This window comes from Hyperolius riggenbachi, chromosome 10, assembly GCF_040937935.1.
Source record: "Hyperolius riggenbachi isolate aHypRig1 chromosome 10, aHypRig1.pri, whole genome shotgun sequence".
In the NCBI taxonomy this organism is placed as follows: Eukaryota; Metazoa; Chordata; class Amphibia; order Anura; family Hyperoliidae; genus Hyperolius; species Hyperolius riggenbachi.
Window position 1 is genome coordinate 111419699 of NC_090655.1, and position 23906 is coordinate 111443604.

General features: G+C 44.9%; 1 protein-coding gene across 1 annotated transcript in view; it reads left to right on the forward strand.

The window, feature by feature from the left end:
• The first annotated feature begins 2909 nt into the window (after positions 1-2909).
• Positions 2910-23906, forward strand: part of CALHM2 (calcium homeostasis modulator family member 2) — a 38894-nt gene continuing 17897 nt past the window's right edge. The window contains exon 1 of the mRNA XM_068258869.1: positions 2910-3002. The gene's annotated coding sequence lies outside the window, so the exon portion shown is untranslated. The remainder of the gene's footprint in view (positions 3003-23906) is intronic.

A 23906-nucleotide genomic window follows, 5' to 3' on the forward strand; every position in this document is an offset into this window, starting at 1 on the left:
GGAGACGGGGAGAGAAGACTTCTGCCAGTGCCAGGTGAGTACATTCTTTTCTTTTTGCAGCTCTGAAAATGTGCCCTAATTGTGTTTGATTTCTGCTGAGCTGTGCCCTAATTGTGTTTGATTTCTGCTGAACTGTGCCCTAATTGTGTTTGATTTCTGCTGAACTGTGCCCTAATTGTGTTTGATTTCTGCTGAACTGTGCCCTAATTGTGTTTGATTTCTGCTGAACTGTTTCCTAATTGTGTTTGATTTCTGCTGAAATGTGGCCCACATTCTGTTTGTTTTCTGCTGAAATGTTGCACAAATTGCGTTTTTATTTTCTGGTGTCTGGGGTAACTGTTGCTGCATTTATTATTTAATGATCATAGTTGGCTATATTTGCTGTGCTACGGTTAAGCTCCACCCATACAATGGCTATCATTCATGAACAGGCTGTCGGTAAAGAGAATCAGTGCGGGAAAACACCGCTGGCGGATTTTTAGACTTCTGGGTGGGCATTCATAAAGATGTATCCGTGTGCGGAAGCAGTGCGGAGATTTCCCGAGCTAAGCTGGCGGTAGGCAGGTGGTAGGCTTGCAGAGACACGGAAGCTGCCGAGTTGATACATTTCTCCGTGTTCCGCTCTGCTGCAGCTGCCTGGGAGGTCTGTGTGTCTCCATTCATTTACATTGATATCGCCACATCAGAGGGAGCGGAACTTCCCGACCTCACACCGCTTGCGGTGATCTTTATGAATGAACATTTTGCTACATTTGTACCGATAATCATCGCACAAGGCGGTGATTTATCACTCTGCTCGGTAGTGTCATTTTTCCATGCGGAAAGAGGTTTTATGAATGCTGACTTTGCCGAGTGGTCGGTAAAGTCAGCTGTTTTAAGCATTTCCGCATGCGGAAATGCTTTATGAATGATAGCCCAAGTCATGGCCAAATCCAACTTTCGGCGCGGCGCGCTGCGCGCACCTCAATCACCCCCACATCCATTTTCCCCGCAAACAGCCCCGCCCCAATCCGCCCTCCAGCTCCACCCACATGTCATGACCACGCCCACTTATGCGGGGTAGCCACGCCCATTTTTCGCCGCTTCGCGCGCCGCAGGATAGGGCCACTTCCTACAGTCCGCTTGGGGCCACAAAAACCTTAGCTGCACCCCTGTTCATAGAAGATTTTATTTTTTGTCACAAGTTAGCAGAAAGTGACACTTTGTGAAAAAAAACAATACAAATCAATTTCCGCTAACTTGTGACAAAAAATAAAATCTTCTATGAATTCACCATAGTCCTAACCGAATACCTTGGGGTGTCTTCTTTCTAAAATAGGGTTATTTGGACAGCTGCAGGGGGCTATTGGAAGCCCCAGGTGAGTAAAACTCATTTTTTTTCTGACTTAAAGAGACACTGAAGCGAGACTAAATCTCGCTTCAGGTCTTATATATAGCAGGGGCACGTGTGCCCCTGCTAAAACGCCGCTATCCCGCGGCTTAACGGGGGTCCCTTCACCCCCAACCCACCCCCCGCAAACCTGGGTCGGAAAAAAGGTCGCTGGACCTGATCTTCCTGGAGGCAGGGCTAACAGCTGCAGCCCTGCCTCCAGTCGCGTCTATCAGACGCGCATCGCCGCCTCTCCCCCGCCCCTCTCAGTGAAGGAAGACTGAGAGGGGCGGGGGAGAGGCGGAGGTACGCGTCTGACAGACGCGCATGGGGCAGGGCTGCGGCGGTTAGCCCTGCCCCAACCAGGAAGCGCTCCCCCGCTGCTCGGAGGGGGTTTGGGGGGACAGGGACCCCCGTTAAGCCGCGCTATAGCGGCGTTTTAGCAGGGGCACGCATGCCCCTGCTAGCTATGAGGTCTGAAGCGAGATCTATTCTCGCTTCAGACTCTCTTTAAGTGTCCCTTTAAAGTGACTCTGTAACAAAAATTACAACGTTTTTTCTACCTTCCTACAAGTTCCTAAACCTATTCTAATGTGTGCTGGCTTACTGCAGCTCTTTCTACTATAACCATCTCTGTAATAAATCAATGTATCTTTCCCCTGTCAGACTTGTCGGCCTGTGTCTGGAAGGCTGCCAAGTTCTTCAGTGTTGAACTGTTCCTCTATGCACACTTCAGTGTGTGTTTTATTTACATAAGCCAGCAGCTTCTCTGCTATTTTATCAGTGATAGAAGAGAGCTGGATAAAAATCCTCCTCTGGAGGCTGTGAAAGGAGCTGGTCTGTCACATACTAAGGAATTAACCACATAGGCAGAGCTGTCTGCAGGAAGCCTGTAATGTTCAGTGCATGAGAGAAGCTGGGGACAGAAGGTAAACACACACAAATGATCTCTTGAGATTCAGAAGTAAGGCTGTATACAGCCTGCTTGTGTATGGATGTATTTTCTATGTGTGGACATATTGTACATCAACCTACTTCCTGTTTTGGTGGCCATTTTGTTTGTTTATAAACAAACTTTTTAAAACAGTTTTTGACTACTTTTAATGCGGCGGGGAGCGGCGAAATTGTGACAGAGGGTAATAGGAGATGTCCCCTAACGCACTGGTATGTTTACTTTTGTGCGATTTTAACAATACAGATTCTCTTTAAGGGGGGTAAAGGCCATGGTCCTCAAGTGGTTAATTTGGTTAATTTTCAAGCTGCATACATTTTACATCAACTAAGAATTATTTGTATCGTATTGACCATCCCTGCTAATTTACTGCAAAAGCTAGGAAACATTCTATTGTTTTATACAGAATTCCCAGGTTTCCGTTGAATTTTAGCTACTTTCCAAGCCTCAGCCTGTGTTCCGAGAGGAGGTGGAGTAGAAGTCACAGCTGTCTCCTCCTTTCTGGACAGCTGTATTTATCTGCTGGAAGCCCGCCCCCTAGAGGACATGAAGCCAAGACTGCGACTGTGTGCTTCTTGGCTGGCAGCATCTCTCCCCGCCCTGGATACCGGTGTGCACTCTATACGGAGAGTTGCTCGCATAGCTGCTCAGGAGAAGCAGGACCCTCCCTTCACCGCTGCTGTAAGTTGTCTCCTATACTAGTCAATGCATGCATGTCGCTTAGCCTAATATAAGATTATCACTGGGAGTTATAGCATCCCATTTTCTCGCTCAGGGAAGTGAGTCATGCATCAAACTTTCCTTTTTCCTCTCCAAGATTTACTTCCATCCCAGCTATCTGACGTTATATAAAATGTTCTGCTCTGCTCAGCTGAAACGCTGTGCTTTTATTAGACAGGTGTAGATCCCCAAATGCAGTGCTCTAATGAAGTGAGGGGGCATATGGGGCAGGGGTGCTCCTGGGGGTATATTGATTACAGTTATATTGCAGTGTATGTATTTTTAGTGAGACACTGCTGGCAACATCTTTTGTGGTATCAGTTTACTTCCTTGCAGCCTTGGGCTGTGTTTGCTGAGGTACTGTGGCTGAGATATTTTGAAGGCTGTCGAGAATATTTCCTGTGTGTGTCTTTGTGTGTCTTTGTTATGTGTGTTTGCATGTTTTATGTTTTGTTTGTGTGTTGTTTTGTTTTGTTTTGTTTTTTTTTGGGAGGGGGGGAGGGGGTCGTTTTTTTTTTTATAGTTTTGTGTAGTCTGGACAGATGGAACACTGTTATCATGAAAGTGAGTGGAATCTAGAGGCTGCTATTGCAGTGTTTTTCATCATCATATGTAAAACAAAATATTGAGGTATATTAGTGCAACATGATTTTTTTTTTTTTTTTTTTTTTTTTTTTTTATGTAATGTTGTTGCGCCGCCTTTTCTTTTTCCTTGACCGGGCAGGGCCCATAGAGGTTGGACCTACCATTTACCTGAAATAAAAGCCGTGACACCCAATTGGAGTTTAAAGGCCACAGCTTTAATACAGATTTAAGATAATACAATCTAGAAAAACAATTAAATCAATCATGCATTAAGCAATAATAATAAGAATAACTTGCGTAAACCGCGCTCTGACAGGTCCCGTGACAATGCCTTTCCTCTTTGTGAATGTCACAGTACCAACCACCGGCTTGCGCTAAAACCTTGTGCCACTGACCCGCGCCAGTGACACCCATTAAACTTTGCGCCACTGAACCTTGCCAGTGACGCCCATGGTGCCATTAACCAGTCGATGACCCACCCTAGAGCCACCTAGTTTAATGACCCAGAAACCATTGTGCCTCCATGGCACCCATATATCATAACCAGCACTATGCACTCTTAGCATAAATGCCTTACTCCGTTCGCCAAGCGCGGTGTGTACTTCTGGTTTCGATGTCGTCCAGGCCGGCATTGTCACGGACCCGCCTCTTGCTGTGACGAATCTGTTAGGATACAACAAGGGTAGCATAGTTAGGGTATGTTCCCAACACCCATGTGGCCACTTGCGGGATTCTGACAAGCGGTGCACAGGGAGGGTGGGTGGGAGAGTTTCCTGTATCCTATTTGGGCAGAAAGAGAGAGCAGCTCTCCTGCTCTTTTCCTATAATGCCTGGGGGAAGGTACCCCTTCGGGCGCTCCACCTTTAATTCACACCTGAGCCGAATTGTGCCTGTTCAGTCCATCCCAGGGCCCGCCCAGTCATGCCCCTTTCGTTCCAGCTGTGCCTGAACTCTCGGGTTACTTGACCGGGCAGGGCCCATAGAGGTTGGACCTACCATTTACCTGAAATAAAAGCCGTGACACCCAATTGGAGTTTAAAGGCCACAGCTTTAATACAGATTTAAGATAATACAATCTAGAAAAACAATTAAATCAATCATGCATTAAGCAATAATAATAAGAATAACTTGCGTAAACCGCGCTCTGACAGGTCCCGTGACAATGCCTTTCCTCTTTGTGAATGTCACAGTACCAACCACCGGCTTGCGCTAAAACCTTGTGCCACTGACCCGCGCCAGTGACACCCATTAAACTTTGCGCCACTGAACCTTGCCAGTGACGCCCATGGTGCCATTAACCAGTCGATGACCCACCCTAGAGCCACCTAGTTTAATGACCCAGAAACCATTGTGCCTCCATGGCACCCATATATCATAACCAGCACTATGCACTCTTAGCATAAATGCCTTACTCCGTTCGCCAAGCGCGGTGTGTACTTCTGGTTTCGATGTCGTCCAGGCCGGCATTGTCACGGACCCGCCACGGCATTCGGGCTTGCCGCTTCAAGGACGAATGCCCGCCCTCAAACAGAGCGCGGCTTCTAGGGTTTCTCCTAACCCAGACAGAAAAATCTCATTACCCAGAACGCTCAGGTGAACCCTATCGTTTTGAAAATGCCCCTCCTGACTCTCTAGCAATTTGTGACGGACGGCTATGCCCCCCTTTTGTGCTATACATTTCAAAATAGCTCTGTTGATTCTTCGCCTGGAACGGTTTAAGATTCTTTCCGGGGGAGGTGGGCGCCAGTTAGATCTCGGGATCATTACGGATCATATAATGGTTGCCCGCGGGAGCTCCTGACTAACTTGTCTAAAAAGTTCTTTTGTATCCAGCATCAGGAGATGCATTGGCTTCGTCCCTACTTTGTTTCCCCCTATGTGTCTTATGACTATATCTGGCTACTCCCTAACCCTGGCTAGATATGTCAGATTTTTGGCCTAGCCCTTCCACCTTTGCCCCTGGGAACCTAAACCAGTGTACCTCCAAGTCCCCTCTTACCTGCCCCGGCCACTGACCCCATCCCATGATCCGAGACGGGGACAAAGCCACGGGTGTATGTTACTTACCTAGAAGGTAAAGAGACTATATCTACCCCAAACGAGCATGTATTAACACTACCACTACGTTTTTTTTTTTTTTGTTTTTTTTTTTTAATTTATTTTTATATATATGTATATACATATGCACACATACCTGCAGCTAGTGCTCTGCCAGGTGTTTGGGGCTGTTGTCGCCCTGCCCTTTCGGCTAAATGGCATTATTCCCTTCTTTGTACACCTTTACTTGCGGCTACTGTTCCGCCAAGCATGGGAGTAGGACTGTCCAATGGGCATCGGAGTCTCCCTCCCAACGCCCTTTCCTGTGGCTAGTGGTCCGCCAGGTTCAGCTGCGTATAGAACGTCGACAAACTTGCGATGTGCCTCGGCCCTAGCCCTCCACTTGCAGCTAGTGCTCTGCCAGGTGTGGGCGGACATAGTGCGGCAACCGAATTTGTGACGCGACGCGGCCCCAACCCCACATTTTTCAGCAGCTACCGCTCTGCCAGGTGTGGATGGACGTAAGTTTGGTTTTTCTTACCGCTACATGGTTTGATGCATATAACCAACTATATCGGCCCTTCGTGTAACGTTTAAATGACCCTGAGTCGGTAAATACTTCATATGCGTAAAGTAATATCCCCTTTACATAGAGAGGTTGTTGTAATTGTGCCCATTGATGCAATGGTCATTTTGTAGCATGTAACACATTTATACTGCACTAAGACATTACCATGAGCACAATGCCCGGTTTTGTTTTTAATATTGAAAATTCTAAATAAGATGGGCCATCATGGCTCCGTTGCCTTAGTTTCTGAAATATTTTCTGAGGGAAGGTCACTGATCAATATGGGAGGGGAAAAAAAAAAGGGGTGGGGCAAAATACAGGGGGAGGGGGGCTTATGAAGATCCCAAATCAGTGATTAATGCTTATACTGTATTTACTGTATACCCTGGGTATATAATTTACCAAAATTATAATTTAGTAATGAGTGTATATAAGACATATATTCTATGATGCAATCCTCATTGCATTTTTTTTTTTTTTTTTTTTTTATTTATTTATTTATTTATTTTTGGCAATCCAATATAATCTATACCCTGCAATGACCAGCAGTTATACTAGATGTGTCATGTGATGCAGTCCTCTTATGGATAATTTTGCTCATTTTAAGTGTAGGTTTAACTGCAAGCTGGAGGGTGCCTTACTAGGACCGTACCACGAAGGTAAACTTTACACCCGTATGCATACACACCCACAGTACATACACGTATAAACCTACATATGAGGACATACACCCACAAAAGCCCCTGTACCTTTAACTAAATTCCATATATATATATCTCTACCCAAACACATGTACATCCACACGCATATGTCTACCCAAATACCCACATACGTATACCCTTACGCATACCTCGGCACTGCGCAATCTTCTGGTGCTTCACCAACCCAACAAACAAGCAAGTAACAAGTAAATACCTACCTACCTACCCCCACACATACACCATATGTGTGTGTGTGAGTATATACCTACCCCACTATACATGCGTGCATTAAATTATTATTATATCTTATTATAACCAACATCCATAATCAGCGATTAATGTTTATACTATATTTAACATATAATCTGGGTATATTGGTAATGTAGCAATATCTTATGTAGTAAGGAGTGTATATAAGACATATATTCTATGATGCGATGCTCATTGCATTTGTTGCCAATCCTATATAATTTATACCATGCAATATCCAGCGGTTATAATGGATGTAGCATGTGATGCAGTATCCTTAGGGGTAATTCTGCTCCTTCTAAGTGTAAGTTTACGTGTATGCTGCGGAATGACTGAAACCCCCCGCCTTACAAGGGCTGTAACATGAAGGTATAGAAATTACACTTTGTACAGAACATATAAGGTACCCTACAATACCATCGAGTACGGAAGTAGGGCATGCACAGTGCAATATACACACAATATATATATATATCTCTACACACATACACATACACACAAACATATACTGTATGTGTACACATATGTATATACACATATATACACATATACATACATATATATAAATCTATATCTATATATATATATATATATATATACACATACACACATACCATACTATATACACACACACACATGTACATACACATATACCAATACCTACATACATACATATACGCATACAAATACGTATTATATGTACATGCATTACATACATACATCCATACACATACGTCTACACAACGCAACCGTGTGTATACAGTTAAGCATACATACCACAGTGATGTATAAATAAATAAATACCTACATCCACACCCCACACATGTACATATATACATGCCTGCACTCACCTACACGTGCATATGCACCCTGGAACATGCATACACATACATTACATACATGTATCATTCCTTATTGAGGTCTGGTAGTTGTCCTCCAGCCTACTATATCATAGCACTTATGGTAAAACAATAGCAATAGCAAGTTTAATTAAGAGCTCCTCTCATTCCTGCACAGCTCCCTTTGGCAGGACTACCCCTCTGCCTACAGGCTCTATGCAGATAGCTTATATCACTGCTGTGGAGAAACTTAAAGCAGCAGTTTTATGTCTTTGGCTGAATTTTAATACAAGCTACTACTTATCAAAGGTACTCTCACTCTAAGTATCATAATATCTGTCAGCTATTTCCCCCCACTGAGTTAAATTATCCTAGTCAGATTTATTTGGCAGCCTGCTTCAGGGTCAGGCTGGAATCTAGTCAGCTTTGTGCTCTGGGGTGACAGACTTTATTACTCTTCCAGCTATAGAAGTGGTCATTGCTCCAGGACAATATAGTCTGCCATGAGTTTGTTTGGCTTTGATCAAAGGGATGTGCTAATTCTCTTCACTGAGTCCCACCTAAACAGCATTGATCTCTGATCTGCTCTTCTATTGTGATATCACCATTGTAGACCAATTACTTGAAACAGTTGTGTAGGAGTTGACCAAATGTGAAATACTACCAGGGTGGGTAAATATGAAAACTTGCAGAGTATTGAAAAACCTGCTTATAAGCTATCCCCCTTCACTATTACAGACTGTACAACTGGAGGAATGCTACTTATATCATACTTTTGTACTAAGCCCTCACCAGAAGGGGGGGGGGGGGGAGGGGGGGTCACCACACTAACTAACAAAGGACTTCTGATGCAGAAACTGCTCTTCTCAAAAAAGGGGGTGGGGGCTGCACTAAGACCCCACCCTGTGCTAACAAAGGATTTCTGATGCTGAACTGCTCTTCTGGCTGGAGCAAGGACAATGGTGATATGCAGGCCATTAGATAAAACGCATCAATTTTTTACAGCGTTCAGTATGCATGATGAGGCCTAAACCTTTGTATGTAATCTTTCCTGTACTACAGATAAGGTAGCCATACACTGTACCAATATTTTTCAATTACACACTTCAGCAGTCCATAACATTTGATCAATTGTAAATTGAATTGGGTTTAAGTATGGATCACAATTACTATCACAAGTACAAAGAAAGGCAGACTGTGCAGTGCATGGCCTGTTTTACTAGCTAGCTCAGTAGGAATGTGCAGGCCAGATTGGAACCTGCAGCTTCCTGTAAGTAACTATTCTTCTTGGTTTATTAATCGCCATATATTCCGTAGCGTCGCGATTCGCAGAGTAAATATCAAATATGCGTATGCCTTCATGCTGCAAAGGAATAACATGAAACTTACCTATCCTGCAGTTAGGTTGTTTGTTAATAAAGGATGTTGTCCTGGTTTCTTACATATTCTAAAGAATAGCTAACCAATTACTTACCTAGGACACTGTTTCCGTTTGTATTGATGGCTGTTCTATATGAAAGCTAATACTTTACTAGCCTTTGCTGGGCTTTGCTTTATCTTGTCTCCTCAGCCTATATTTATGAACCTTGGCATATTATAAACCCCTGTGAGCCACTCCATCCCTGTGTCTCTTCTGTACTGGAAAGCTTCTGCCTTTCCCTATTTCTGGCTAATGACTGCTTTAATGTTATTGTAAGGCGAAGTAGGTTCATTAGCCAGTAATTAGCAACACTCTGCTTAAAAACTTTTTCTGTATCCCAAACAAATGCTAACCATGGTTCTGTGTAAAGCAACTGATTACTTCACCTACCATGCGGCTTTGTTCTGACATGGTACAGGGTAAAAAGCTAGCTAAATGATAGACTACGTACAGTAGAATCTCCTTGTAGTAAACTCCGTTATGGAAAGCACCAGCATATAGAGAAATCAATCCTCAGGACCTGACCATGCGGCCGGAGGAATATACAATGCATAGCTGATTTTGGTACAGCAACTCCAGATATGGTAGCCGATTGGGAAGGATCTTTGAAGTTTAACACAAAGGGATTCTACTGTAGTAAGAAAAATAACAAACAAACACTTACCAGCCCTTGATCCTGCGAGAATGGAGAGTTTCCTGTATCCTATTTGGGCAGAAAGAGAGAGCAGCTCTCCTGCTCTTTTCCTATAATGCCTGGGGGAAGGTACCCCTTCGGGCGCTCCACCTTTAATTCACACCTGAGCCGAATTGTGCCTGTTCAGTCCATCCCAGGGCCCGCCCAGTCATGCCCCTTTCGTTCCAGCTGTGCCTGAACTCTCGGGTTACTATCCGTGCCTTCACTACCTCCATGCTGTGTTCCATCTGCTGTGTAATAACATCATTTAAGCCCCGTTCACATTCAAAATCGCAAAACAGAAGTGATTTTTCTCGTGATTAACGCAGGAAACATCACTGGACATGCGGCGGTTTTGACGTGATCGCGATTAGCGGTGCTATGCATGCTAATCACAAACGCTAATCGCGAATCGCCGGCAAACCGCTGCATGTAACACGTTTGCGGTTATCGCTAACCGCAAACTTGGCAGTGAGAACACTGCCATGTGTTACATGCTGCAGCAGTTTTTAAAAAAACGCTAGTGGTTTCCCTTGAGCTGGAATCACGCAATTCCTGCTCAAGTGTGAATGGGCCCTTAGGGCTGGTGCACACCAGAGCGGTTCCGAAGCGTTTTTAAAAACTCTTGCAGGGGGAAAACCGCTTGGCTAATGAAAGCGAATGGGATGGTGCACACCAGAGCGGGTCGTTTTTTCAACAAACGCAAACTCGGGGGCTGTAGCATATTTTTTTTTTTTTTTTTTTTTTTAGATTTCTGAGGCGTTTCTGCCTCAATGTTAAAGTACAGGAAAGTGGAAAACCCCACTGAAAAACGCTAGATCAGAGCGGTTTTCCAGGCGTTTTTGTTACAAAACCTGTTCAGTAACAGCTTTTACTGTAACAATATTTGGAATCTGCTACACAAAAACGCACCAAAAAAACGCTAGGCATGTTTAGAAAACCGCTCTAAACATGCCTAGAATCGCTCTGAAATCTGCTTCAAAAACCTCTAGCGTTTTGCAGATCTGCTAGAGGTTTTTGGTGTGCACTGGCCCTTATTCTTGGAAGCTCTGTGAGCTCTGGAGTAAGGCCTGGAACCCACTACAAATCACCAATCGCTAGCGCTTTTTAAGCGAATTCATGAGCAATATTGGTAGCGTTTTTTAAGAAGTGTCAGCTTTTTGCCAGCGATTGTGTAGCAATTAGCGTTTTTAATCCTGATTGGTCCTTTCTATTAATTCTAATTGTTTTACAGTGTGCAGTAGCTCAGAAAATTGCTCTAGTGGGTTCCAGTCCTAAGGGTGGGTACACACATCCAATTTTGATTGGCCAATTTTACCACTTTCTTGTAGTTTGAGAGCTTACCGTACACAACCTGTTCATAATACTCAATGGGCTCTATTCACAAAGCATTACCACATTCGGTAATGCTGAAAACAGAGGATTTTACCGATAACCTTCCCACATTTCAATTCACCACACAGAAAATAAACATTACAGACTAGTGAGGTAAATTACCGACTTGTGCGGTAATTGCCTCAAGAAATGTCAATTCACAAAGATTTCCACATTAAGTTTACCGGCCAAAAGTGTTCGGTAATTTTCTCCAGCTCACAGCAGCTGATAACTCGCTCTCCCCATGCTGTCTCTGTGCAGTAGATTTGACAGACAGCCTTTGGGGAGAGCCAGGCAGCCAATAGGGAGAGCCACACAGCCCGGCTTCTCATGCTGATTTAAAGCAAAGGGTAATCGGGTGGGACATTCAGTGTAGCAAAGCAGAGAAATTTTCAAAAGGCATCCCTGCATCCCTTTAGATGTGCTTATTTGTATAAGCATACAAAAGAGCTCCCCCCTGGTGGCTGCAGCACATCTAAAGGGCTAACAGAGTTGCACTGTAAAGGGGCCCATACACATAACTATTTTCCCGCTGATATACAGCAGATTTTTATCACTGTGATCGAATCTGCTGTGAAATCGTTGCGCAAACGCTGACAGAACGACCGATTTCCGTCCGAAATCATCGTTACCATCGATTCCCGTTGAGCCGTCCGTGCGGAATATTTTGCTCGATCGCCGACGAGTCGGGAGTGCGTCGATAGCGGCATTCGAATGTCTGACGACCGATACTAGCGGCAATACGTTACCTGCTCCGCCGGTGCGAGTCCCCTGGTCTCTGTTCTTCTTCTCCGCTGGGCTCCAGGTTACGGCTGGCTTCACTTCCTGTCCCGGCAGAAAGTTTAAACAGTAGTGCGCCCTCTACGGTTTAAACTTCCCCCGTCAGAAAGTTCAGTGAAGCTGGAGCCGAGCGCGGAGATGAAGACAGCGGAGACCGGAGGGACTCACACCGTCCGGATCAGGTAATATATGCGGGCGGGCGGCGGCAGCTCCACAGATTGTAATCTGTTTCATGTTGAAATCGATTCACAATCTGTTTGCAGTAAAGGCAGCCATACGATCCCTCTCTGATCAGATTCGAGAGAGGGATCTAGCTGTTGGTCGATCTGATGGCAAATCGACCAGTGTATGGCCACCTTAAGGAAAACCTCAGTCCTACACACAGCTCCCCTGCCTGCCCGCTGACCTGCTCCATGCTGGTATGTGACACTTACCGAGCAGGGATTAGTGAACTGAGGCATGTTTGTTCGGTAAATTACAGAACTTCTGCCTCACGAGGGAAAACTTTAGTGAATTAGTAAAAAACCGGATAAGGTATTTTACGGCCTGCCCTTTGGGAATAGAGCCCAGTGTCTTGGCTCTCTTGCTACACGGAGGTGGTAAAATTGGTCAGTGATTGGCCAATTGAAATTGGATGTGTATCCACTCTAATGCTGGGGATACATGGTACATTTCTGTACCGTGTATTGAGCAGCTGATCCGGCCAGCTGATAATATTCAGCTGGTCCGATCACGCTGCTCGATCCCCGCTGGCGCAGGGAATCGAGCAGCTGATAAGGAGTGCCGGCGGGGACGAGCGGTCATGGATCCTGACGAACGGCGATGCGGTGGGGGTCGATCCAGCGGCTGATCGGCTGCCGGATTGACCCGTGTATCCCCAGCATTAGGTAGATGTTAGGTAGAACAGTAGATGTATAATTGTAATCGAGAAAGTGACGCCGCATGTTAACCATGTGTTCTCGCATACAGTCAATGGAAAATATGCTTCGCTGTGAACACACACTTCTTACGATGCCGTGCGCCGTTATTCCACAACGCATCGCCGCAATAGGTGGTGCGTTACAAAGCATCCGCTATGCCGCACACCACTGGGAACGTAGCCTCAGTCAAGTGCTGTTTGATGGGCATTAGAGATGAGACTAAAATTCCACTTTAGGTGACTTTCTTGCTCCATGGTAATCGGCAATAACATGGGCCAAACCAGATCTTTGCTGAGGGCTGGTGCACACCAAAACTCGCTAGCAGATCCGCAAAATGCTAGCAGATTTTTAAACGCTTTTTTTTATTTTTATGAGGCGTTTTGCTAGCGTTTTGCGGATTGCTGCTGCGGTTTTCAGTATAGTAGATTTCATATATTGTTACAGTAAAGCTGTTACTGAACAGCTTCTGTAACAAAAACGCCTGCAAAACCGCTCTGAAGTGCCGTTTTTCAGAGCGGTTTGCGTTTTTCCTATACTTAACATTGAGGCAGAAACGCATCCGAAATCCAAAAAATGCCTCACCCAGGCATTTTTCGTTTCCGCAAAACGCCTCCCGCTCTGGTGTGCACCACCCCATTGAGATACATTGACCAAGCAGATCCGCAGCCGCAAGCGGATCTGAAAACGCCCAAAAAGCCGCCCGGTGTGCACCAGCCCAGAGAGCTAATCAGATTTGGAAACTAATTATATTAGATGATAAATTCAATAAGCCAGAATTTTTAATCTGGTTAGGCCTGTCTAAAGTTTATATTCAACCCACTTTCTCTTCCAAATTGATATCCGCATAATTATACCCAGTAGCCATTGTCCTGTAACTGACCCAGTGGCAGGGCTGCAGACTTTCCCAAGATGTAAAATAACATCTGGGATGTTTGTAGAACTCCATATAATGCTGGATACACTCGATGCAATTTCTCACCCGATCGACGGGTCATTGCAACGGAAGTTGCATCGTGTGTACATGTCCAAAGTGCAACCGATCAATAAACAATTAATTTTTTCCAACTATAAGTGCGCAAAATCGATCACTTTATTGACCGGGAGCCGATCGGACATATCTGAAATAATCGCCCCAATTCCCGCCTGTCGGGCAGGTAATTGCATCGTGTGTACCCAGCATAATACATAGATTTGAACTAAGGGGACTGTTTTTGCTGACATGTGGAATATCTCTAAAATAATAATGCTCTGCCGTTGACGTTGGAGACCAGGGTTCAAATCCTGGCTAGGGTCAGTACCTATTCAGTAGCAAAAACTTTGTACTTAACACCTTTTAGACTTTTGTGGCACAGTAATATTGGGAAACAGTGCCTATAGATGTCCTCTGCAGGCAGCAGTAGTTAGATACTATTGTTTGTGCGATTCGATTACGATTCTATTTTAAAATCCGATTAAATCCAACATGTCAGATCGGGATTCGATTTGCCATTGTCTTGCAATTGAATCACACAAAGAATCGTATCCTGTAGATTGGTCTTAAGACCTCTTTTCCACGGGCAGTTGAACTGTGTGCTCAGCAAGTAGTTGGCAGCAGTGAGCAGTTGACAGGCAGCAGACAGTTGTGAGAGTTTCGACAATCATTTCACTGCCTGTCAACTGCCCGTAAGAAAAAAATAAATTTTGTGTATGTATCTATTGATATCTCTAAAAAGTTCTTGGGCAAGACTTTCTAACACTGCAGGGTGGCCCCTTGAACGCATCCTTTGTGGCTGCAGCTCTTGAGTGCTTTGAGTCTAACAGGAGAAAAGCGCTAAACAAATGTTAGGATGACACACTGACATGGGACGCAGGGACACTTGTAATTTATTAGGTAGGATGCTTGCTTTTCTGTCAGGCTGCTCCTTTGTTTGCATTAGGTTATATCACAGGCCTGGAAACAAACATGCAGCCTGAGGAGTCAGAACTCCTGATATACATACTCATTTGGAGGATCTGTGGTCAGAATACAGTCCAGGATGTAAATATGATCCATCCATATTCCTCACTCCAAGCTTCTGTTGAAGGAAATGTAGTCCTCTGAGGTCTGATTGTTGATTTTCCATAGATCCTGCTAATGGACTGTAAAAGGACCTGCCAAGAGATGATGGTAATGCACATGTCAGCACTTAGATGAAAAACTGTACAATTTTAAACTGCATACATACACATACATTTATCCCAGAGTAAATACTGTACATTGAATTATAAATTACTTATTACTTATGTTGCTCTCCCACAAAGTTTATTATGTATTGGAACAGTACATCTCAGTGGATTCTCGATGTTGAACTGCAGGAATCTTGGAGGTCCTTTCACACTGGATCAGTTGCATTGCAGAATAATTCTGCATGCCAACTCACTGCCCATACAATTCTGTGAGCCAGTTCACAGTACTGTTGTAACAGATCACATTATTATAACTCGCTGCACGCAGGCTTTGTATTAACCTCTTTTTCCAATCTACAATGCAGTTCACATGATTATGCAGCACGCACAGTGTGAAACCAGCCTAAAGGTACGTACACACGTCCAACTTATCGTTTGAACGTCAAGTTGGATGTGTGTATGTGCTGTCAAGCATGAAATACTCAGTGGATCCGTTGGACCAACTGTTGTTTAAATGACTGTTATGCTGGTAATACACGCATCATTTTTTTCCAACGCTCCGTGTATCGAGTCTACTCTTATGCTGGGAATACACGGGTCGTTTCTGGCGCTCGATTCTGCCCGCAATCATTTTTGCTGCTCGATTCCCACTTGATTCTCTTCTGCTCGTTTTTCTTATCTTTTTCAATTCACTTCAATGGCAAAACGATCGAACAGTGATTGGACATGTCGGAAATTATCTATCTAACATCTAATCCGCTAAAAAACTACCAGTGTATTCCCAGCATTAGTCGCTTATCCAACTAATAGTAGTTCAAACAAGTGGTTTGATCAGTCATTTATTCTAGTCCATTGTTCTATTCAGTCCATTGTCTATTATCAAGTTGATTAAACGACATGTAAATAACGTAAATTAGCACATCAGCTGCTTTGTCAGTGTGTACATGACGTCTGAACGACTTGTTGTTTGCACTCCAAATAGTTCAAATGACACGTCAGACGACAAGTTGTTTGAAAAAGTTAGACGTGTGTATGCACCTTAAAGGTGGTCATACACTGCTAGATTTGCAGCAGATTCGACCATCAGACAGATTTCTGTCAGATTCCTGTCAAGTAGAATCTGACCGGAATCTATCTGATGTGTGCCACACACTAGGAACAGATTTCCAATAGATTTCACAATGAAATCTATTGGAAATCGATCTAAATGCATTATTGGACCATTAGATCCAATGCAACTCTATGGGCCATCGATCTGCTGTCAGCATCAGATCAACCTAGATTTTCCATCCTGTCAGATCAAATGGATCGAAATTGGCCGCAAATCGATCGAATGGGGAGTTTAAAAGAATCAATTTTTGATCAATCGATCCTATGGAATCGATTGATGGATGAAATCGACCAGTGTATGGGCCCCTTAAGGCTACTTTCACACTGGCATGTTTTATTGCGCCGGACAATATAATCGCCGAGCAATTACAATTATATTGTAATGGGATATTTACATGGATGTGTGCGCAGTGTAGCGGGGTCCACAGGATTATTGTGTTGCATGCTGTGCGGTACTGGATAATCTGCATTTACAGTTGCAGTATACTTTATATGTATTCTATGGGTCACCTTGTGCATAATGCATTATGCGACTCTTCCCCCTCTGTTGCAGTGTGAAAACATTTTTACAGGGTATGCAATGACCCAGTGTGAATCTAGCCTTACTGCCAGAATAGGAGAAAATGAGAAGACAGACTAGCACTCATTTTTGTATAGACCCATGTCAGAGAGTGCTTTGGAAAATTAAGGCTGGATTCACACTGTGTGTGTTGCGTAATGCACATGTAATGACTGTGAAGTGCAATGGAGACTGGAATTTAATATAAAGCCTGCAGGAATAGTTAATAACGCAATCTGTTACAATGCAGTACTGTGAACAGGCCCATAGAAATGTATGGGCAGTGACGTGGCATGCAGAATTCTTCCGCAATGCAACAGACCTATAGTGTGAAAGGGTCCTTAGGCCAAGTTCACAGTGAAACTACGTTATGTTCTCTGTAAGAATAAAAACGCAAGGAAAGGGAGAAGTTGCATTGCAAGTTAGGCAGACAATGAAGTATTTCATCAAAGAATGCTTCACTGCAGCTGTTATTGCGTACATTATGCTGTAAGGCACTGCATGCTCCACATTGGGTTTGCACCAAAGTAGTGCGATACTGCACATTATAATGCATCCGTTACATCTCACTACAACTTATCACTGTGAACATAGCCTTAAAACTACAGTGAGTGCCATCTACATAGGCAGTGGCGTAGCAATAGGGGTTGCAGAGGTAGCGACCGCATTGGGGCCCTTGGGCCAGAGGGACCCCATGGGGCCCTTCCTCAACCAAAGTATTAGCTGTTTATTGGTCCTGTGGTGGTAATAATCACTTCTATAGATACTTTGAATGATAATAACCATTAACAAACTGTTACCCATCCCATTCTTGCACCTCTAATACTGTGGATGACCTTGGCAGGTGTTGCTCCGTACCAAGTGTTACCTATAGAGTGCTTGGGGGGGCAATGTAAAACTCGCATCGAGGCCCATAGCTACGCCACTGTACATAGGAAACGATATTTACAGTGCAATATTCTCTGGGACAAACCTACGTCTTATGTATATGTTCAAACATGAACTGAAACTCGCTCTAAACCAGTGGTCCTCAAACTAAGGCCCACGGGCCGAATGTGGCCCCCTGAGGCTTTTTTTACCGGCCCCCCACACAAATTGTATTACTTATAGATGTGGTCAGCTACATCTTTCAATATTGGTTGTCAGCATATAGAATAGCAGTGCTGGCACCACCTATCCACATGGAAGCCAGAAAGCAGTTATTCGCTGGTTTCCAATCAAATTCCACATCAGATGACACTGCTGTCCACTGCAGGTTGTCACCTGGGTATGCTTCACTGTCTGGCCTGCAAAGACTTCTACATCATCTTCTGTATACTCCGGCCCCCCAGCCGTCTGAAGTACGTTGACCCTGCCCTCGACCCAAAACGTTTGGGGACCCCTGCTCTAAACTCTTCTGGACAGCCATGATTGAAATCTACGCCCAGTTTGTAGCCGCTTATTCCTGCCAGGGTGTAGATTTCACTCATCGCCGCTGCCAGCGTGGCTGCACCTGCTTGCTCTGTTGTCAGAACATAGGATAGGAGTCAATTTCATGGTCTCCTGTCCCTGTGATTGCTGTGAGGCAATCACATGTTGTAAAATGGCATGGATGGCTCTGGTCTTTAAAGGGGCCATAGCTGTCCAGTCCCAATGTGGTTAAAAGTTTTATTTTCATTGGCTTAGCACCCAAAGTTTTTGTTTTTGTTTTGTTTTTTTCTTAGCTTTTGAAGATAACCTATGTCTGTATTCTTTTATCATATAATTACGGTGTTCTCTGTTCGCATGTCTGTGTGACACTATTCAGTTTCAGATATGCAATGAAAATTAACTATAGATCTCCTTTTGAGCAGCTCGACGTTTGGTTGATTATGGCTGCATGTCCAGCAGCTCTTGTATATCTTTCTCCAGGGTAGACACTAAATAACACATACACAGCACTAGCACTGTTGACTGTACACGCTACTTGTAACCTTTATGTTTTGTTTGTAATCCCCTTCTATTGGAAAATCTGCTTTTGAAGGTTGCTGTGGAATGTCTGCACTTTCTAGGTAACATCCTGGTTAATGTCTCAGCCAGGTCTGAACGTGTTTGCAGGGGGACAGCTTTGCATGCATGGGTGTTTTTCTGGTTAATACTACATTTTCTTTTGAAAGTGGAAACTTACACTGTTTAACATACATTTGTCATTGTGCTACCCTGAGAAACCAAACTACACATCAGTAATACAATACTATGTGTTGTACAGCCTTCTCTTTTTCTACAAACAGGTCCATCTACTTTTATTTTTCTTCAGTCACCCTTAGTTTACTTTTGTGGGGCACACCTTCATATATAGAATTTCAAGAGAGCTTGGGAAGATGCAGCAGGCAGCTGTTCATAAAACTGTATCAATGTCTTTGCATTTTTTTTTTTTTTTTTTCTTCAGGTACCTGACCCGAGGCAAAACTAACCAAGGTAAGCACAGAGGTATGTTCATGTTGGATTCCCCCTCCTCTTAAGGGGCCCATACACTTACCCGATTTCCCGCCGATATACAGCAAATTCGATCACTGTGATGGAATCTGCTGTGAAATTGTTGCGCAAATGCTGACCAAACTATCGATTTTCTGTCTGAAATTGATCGTTCCCATCGATCTGTCCGCGTGGAAGATTTCGCTCGATCGCCGGCAGGTCAGGAGTGCATCGATAGCGGCGTTCAAATGACCGACGCTAGCGGCAATACATTACCTGTTCCGCCGGCACGTGTCCCCGCTGTCCCTTCTCCGGCTGGCTTCACTTACTTCCTGTCGGGGGGAGTTTAAACAGTAGAGCGCCCTCTACTGTTTAAACTTCCCCCGACAGGAAGTAAAGTGAAGCTGGAGCGGAGAAGGGACAGCGGAGACCGGTGGACTCGCGCCAGGCTGATCAGGCAGGGGCGGCGCCAGGGGGGTGCAAGGGGGTGCTCGAGCACCCCCTAGAATTGTCCAAGCACCCCCAAAGCACCCCCTGGAGTGAACTGACTTCAGGCGTCTAAAAGACGCCAAGTCAGTTCACACAGCGGCAGCACGGAGCAGCAGGCAGGGCTACGGTAAGATGGCCGCCCGGAGCCCTGTTCTGCAGACTTCGAGTCTGCAGTGCATGGCTTCGGGCGGCCATTTTCCCGTAGCCCTGCTCTCTGCATGCAGGCAGGAAGTCTCGTCGTGACGTCGGGAAGGAAGAGGATCGTGGGCGCGCGGGCGCTGCGCGCCACAATGAGGTCGGGACTCGGGACAGGAGGTCGGGAAAGAAGGTCTTCTGGCTGTAGGTGAGTAAATGGGTTTTTCTTTTCTTTTTCAGGTGATGCTGATTGTGCATATTGGGGTCATATCTGCTACGGATTGTGCATATTGGGGTCATATCTGCTACGGATTGTGCATATTGGGGTCATATCTGCTACGGATTGTGCATATTGGGGTCATATCTGCTACGGATTGTGCATATTGGGGTCATATCTGCTACGGATTGTGCATATTGGGGTCATATCTGCTACGGATTGTGCATATTGGGGTCATTTCTGCTACCGATTGTGCATATTGGGGTCATTTCTGCTACCGATTGTGCATATTGGGGTCATATCTGCTACGGATTGTGCATATTGGAGTCATATCTGCTACCGATTGTGCATATTGGGGTCATATCTGCTACCGATTGTGCATATTGGGGTCATATCTGCTACCGATTGTGCATATTGGGGTCATATCTGCTACCGATTGTGCATATTGGGGTCATATCTGCTACCGATTGTGCATATTGGGGTCATATCTGCTACCGATTGTGCATATTGGGGTCATATCTGCTACCGATTGTGCATATTGGGGTCATATCTGCTACCGATTGTGCATATTGGGGTCATATCTGCTACCGATTGTGCATATTGGGGTCATATCTGCTACCGATTGTGCATATTGGGGTCATATCTGCCACCGATTGTGCATATTGGGACCATATCTGCCACCGATTGTGCATATTGGGACCATATCTGCCACCGATTGTGCATATTGGGACCATATCTGCCACAGATTGTGCATATTGGGACCATATCTGCCACCGATTGTGCATATTGGGACCATATCTGCCACCGATTGTGCATATTGGGACCATATCTGCCACCGATTGTGCCTATTGGGACCATATCTGCCACCGATTGTGCCTATTGGGACCATATCTGCTACCGATTGTGCCTATTGTGACCATATCTGCTACCGATTGTGCCTATTGGGGTCATATCTGCTACCGATTGTGCATATTGGGGTCATATCTGCTACCGATTGTGCATATTGGAGCCATATCTGATAACGATTGTGCATATTGGGGTCATTGGACGTGTTTTTTGTTAAAATCTGCTCACATTACGTGTATTTTCTTGAGAAAACCTGCACAATTATGTGAATTTTCTGGGAAAAGGGTCACCAAAACTTGGGCCCTCTGTCTTTGCGTTGCACTTTTAAAGGGAACCCGAGGTGAGAATAATATTGAGGCTGCCATATTTATCTCCCTTTAAGCAATACCAGTTGCCTGGCTGCCGTGCTGGTCCTCTGCCTCTTATTCTTTCAACCATAGACCCTGAACAAGCATGCAGCAGGTCAGGGGTTTCTGACAATATTGTCAGAACTGACAAGATTAGCTGCATGGCTTGTTTCTGGTGTAATTCAGTTCTCTACTACAGCCAAATAGATCAGCAGGGCTGCCAGGCAACTAGTATTGTTTAAAAGGAAATAAATATGGCAGCCACCATATCACTCTCACCCTGGGTTCACTTTAAATTACAGTTAGCCCCGCCCTCATCCGGTCATGACCACGCCCATTTTTTCGCCGCGGCGCGCTTCGCGCGCCGCAGGTTATAGCCACACCCATTTTTGCCCGTCAGCTCCCCCGGAAATTGGTCCAGCACCTGCATAGCACCCCCTAAAAAAAATTCCTGGAGCCGCCACTGTGATCAGGTAATGTATGCGGGGCAGCGGCAGCTCCGCAGATTGTGAATCGGTTTCATAGTGAAATCGATTCAAAATCTGTCTGCAGTGTAGGCAGCCAATAGATCCCTCATCGATCACAGAGGGATCTATCTGCTGGTCGATCTGGTGGCAGTCGACCAGTGTATGGCAGCCTTTAGAAGCAAATGGATAGGATGAGGTAGCAAAGGAAGTAGGAGAGTAGTAAAAGGGAACATGGCAGCAAGCTTGCCTCTTCCTGTGACCTGTCTAAGGCCACGGTCACACTTAGCAGAATAGCATGAGTTTTCCCCGTAGAACACATTGGAAAACTAGTGTTATTCTGCTAAGTGTGACCCTGACTTCAGCCAAAAGTCAATTTTTTTTTTTTATTATTTTTTTTTTTTTTAGAGGGGGGGGGGGGGGGGATTAGGGATGATTCTAGAGAATGGAGGAAACAAGGAGAGGAACAGACAACACACAGGAGTATCTGGGTCGAGCATGAACATACCTCTGAGCTTACCTCGGGTAGCTTTGTCTCAGGTCAGGTGTCCTTTAAATGACCTTATTATGTAGACATTGTATATATTGGTGAACATGCCCACTGCTGTTATTGCCCTATGCTACAGACCTTTAGGCTGGATTCACAGTGGTCAATTGCATATTGCTCGCATTAAAATGTGTATGAACTGCAATGGAGACTGGACATAGACTTTAATGCAAAGCCTGCATGCAGCGAGTTAGAATAACGCAATCCATTACTGCGAACAGGCCCATAGAATTATATGGGCATTAACTCAAAATACAGAAATTTTCTGCAATGCAACTAAGCACTGTGAACCTATCCTCAGGTGGTTCTGCCTGCAGGACAGATGAAACCTCTCTCAGGCAGTGTTCTCCCCAGAATTTTTTTCCAGCCGGGTGGCATTTAAAAAGTAGCCAGGTGGGGCAATATTAGCAAATGCAGGGCTGGTGCTTCTGTGCACAACTCTGCTTATAGCACAGGAGGAGGTGAGCCGATGACAGCCGGGTGTTCATCACAACTAGCCGGGTGGAGCAATCGGCTAAAAGAGCCCGGGGAGAACACTGTCAGGGCTGGGTCCCACTAGAGCATTTTTGGCAGCGTTTTGGGATGGCTTTCAGGGCCTATTTTCACTTGTGCGGTGCGAATCGCCGCAAAAAAAATTTGCATGCGGATGCGAATTTCGTATACGTTTGTATGCGAATTTTCATGCGAATTCGCATGAATGACGTTGTATCCGAATTTAACCATGGCAGTGCCTGTGTGCTTTTCAATTGATTCCATGCAAATTCGCATGACAATACGCATATACCCACATAGCGGTATGCGGGATGCGAATTCTGATGGCTCTGCCATGCGAATTTTTAACGCGGACGAAAACGCTCAGAAAGCCTGACAAGTGGAAACAGTCCCATCCACTTGTATTGGCTATGCGAATTCGCATGCGGCAAACGCATGCGAATTCGCGATAGTGGAAATGGGCCCTCAATCACTAATGATTTCCCAAAATGCTTTGCCTATGTAAGTGACTGAGCAGATCCCACTGGAACGATTGCAAGTGGGGAAATCGCCGTCACTGGGCATGTAGCATTTTGGGAGCATTTCCATTCTAATGTAATGTATGGGAGCAGGGAAATTGCTTCAAAAATAGCTTACAAAGCGCTACCACAAATTGCTAGCGATAGCGCTCTGTAGTTGGTCCCAGGCCTTGGGGCCTGTTCCCGTCTAGATCTATGTGTGGAGATACATATTTTTTTTAAAAAAATGCAGGTTAAATATGGACTTTGGGGGAAACAGTAAATTCGGGCGCCTGAGGCTAGTGGACAAATCGGGCGCCGCCATTCACTCCAATAATAAATATCGTTTAATGGGCGCCCGATAGGAAAAAAGGGCGCCGGTGAAAAATAACGTTTTAAAAGCGGCGCCCGGAGACTTAATGTTTTATTACTGCTTCT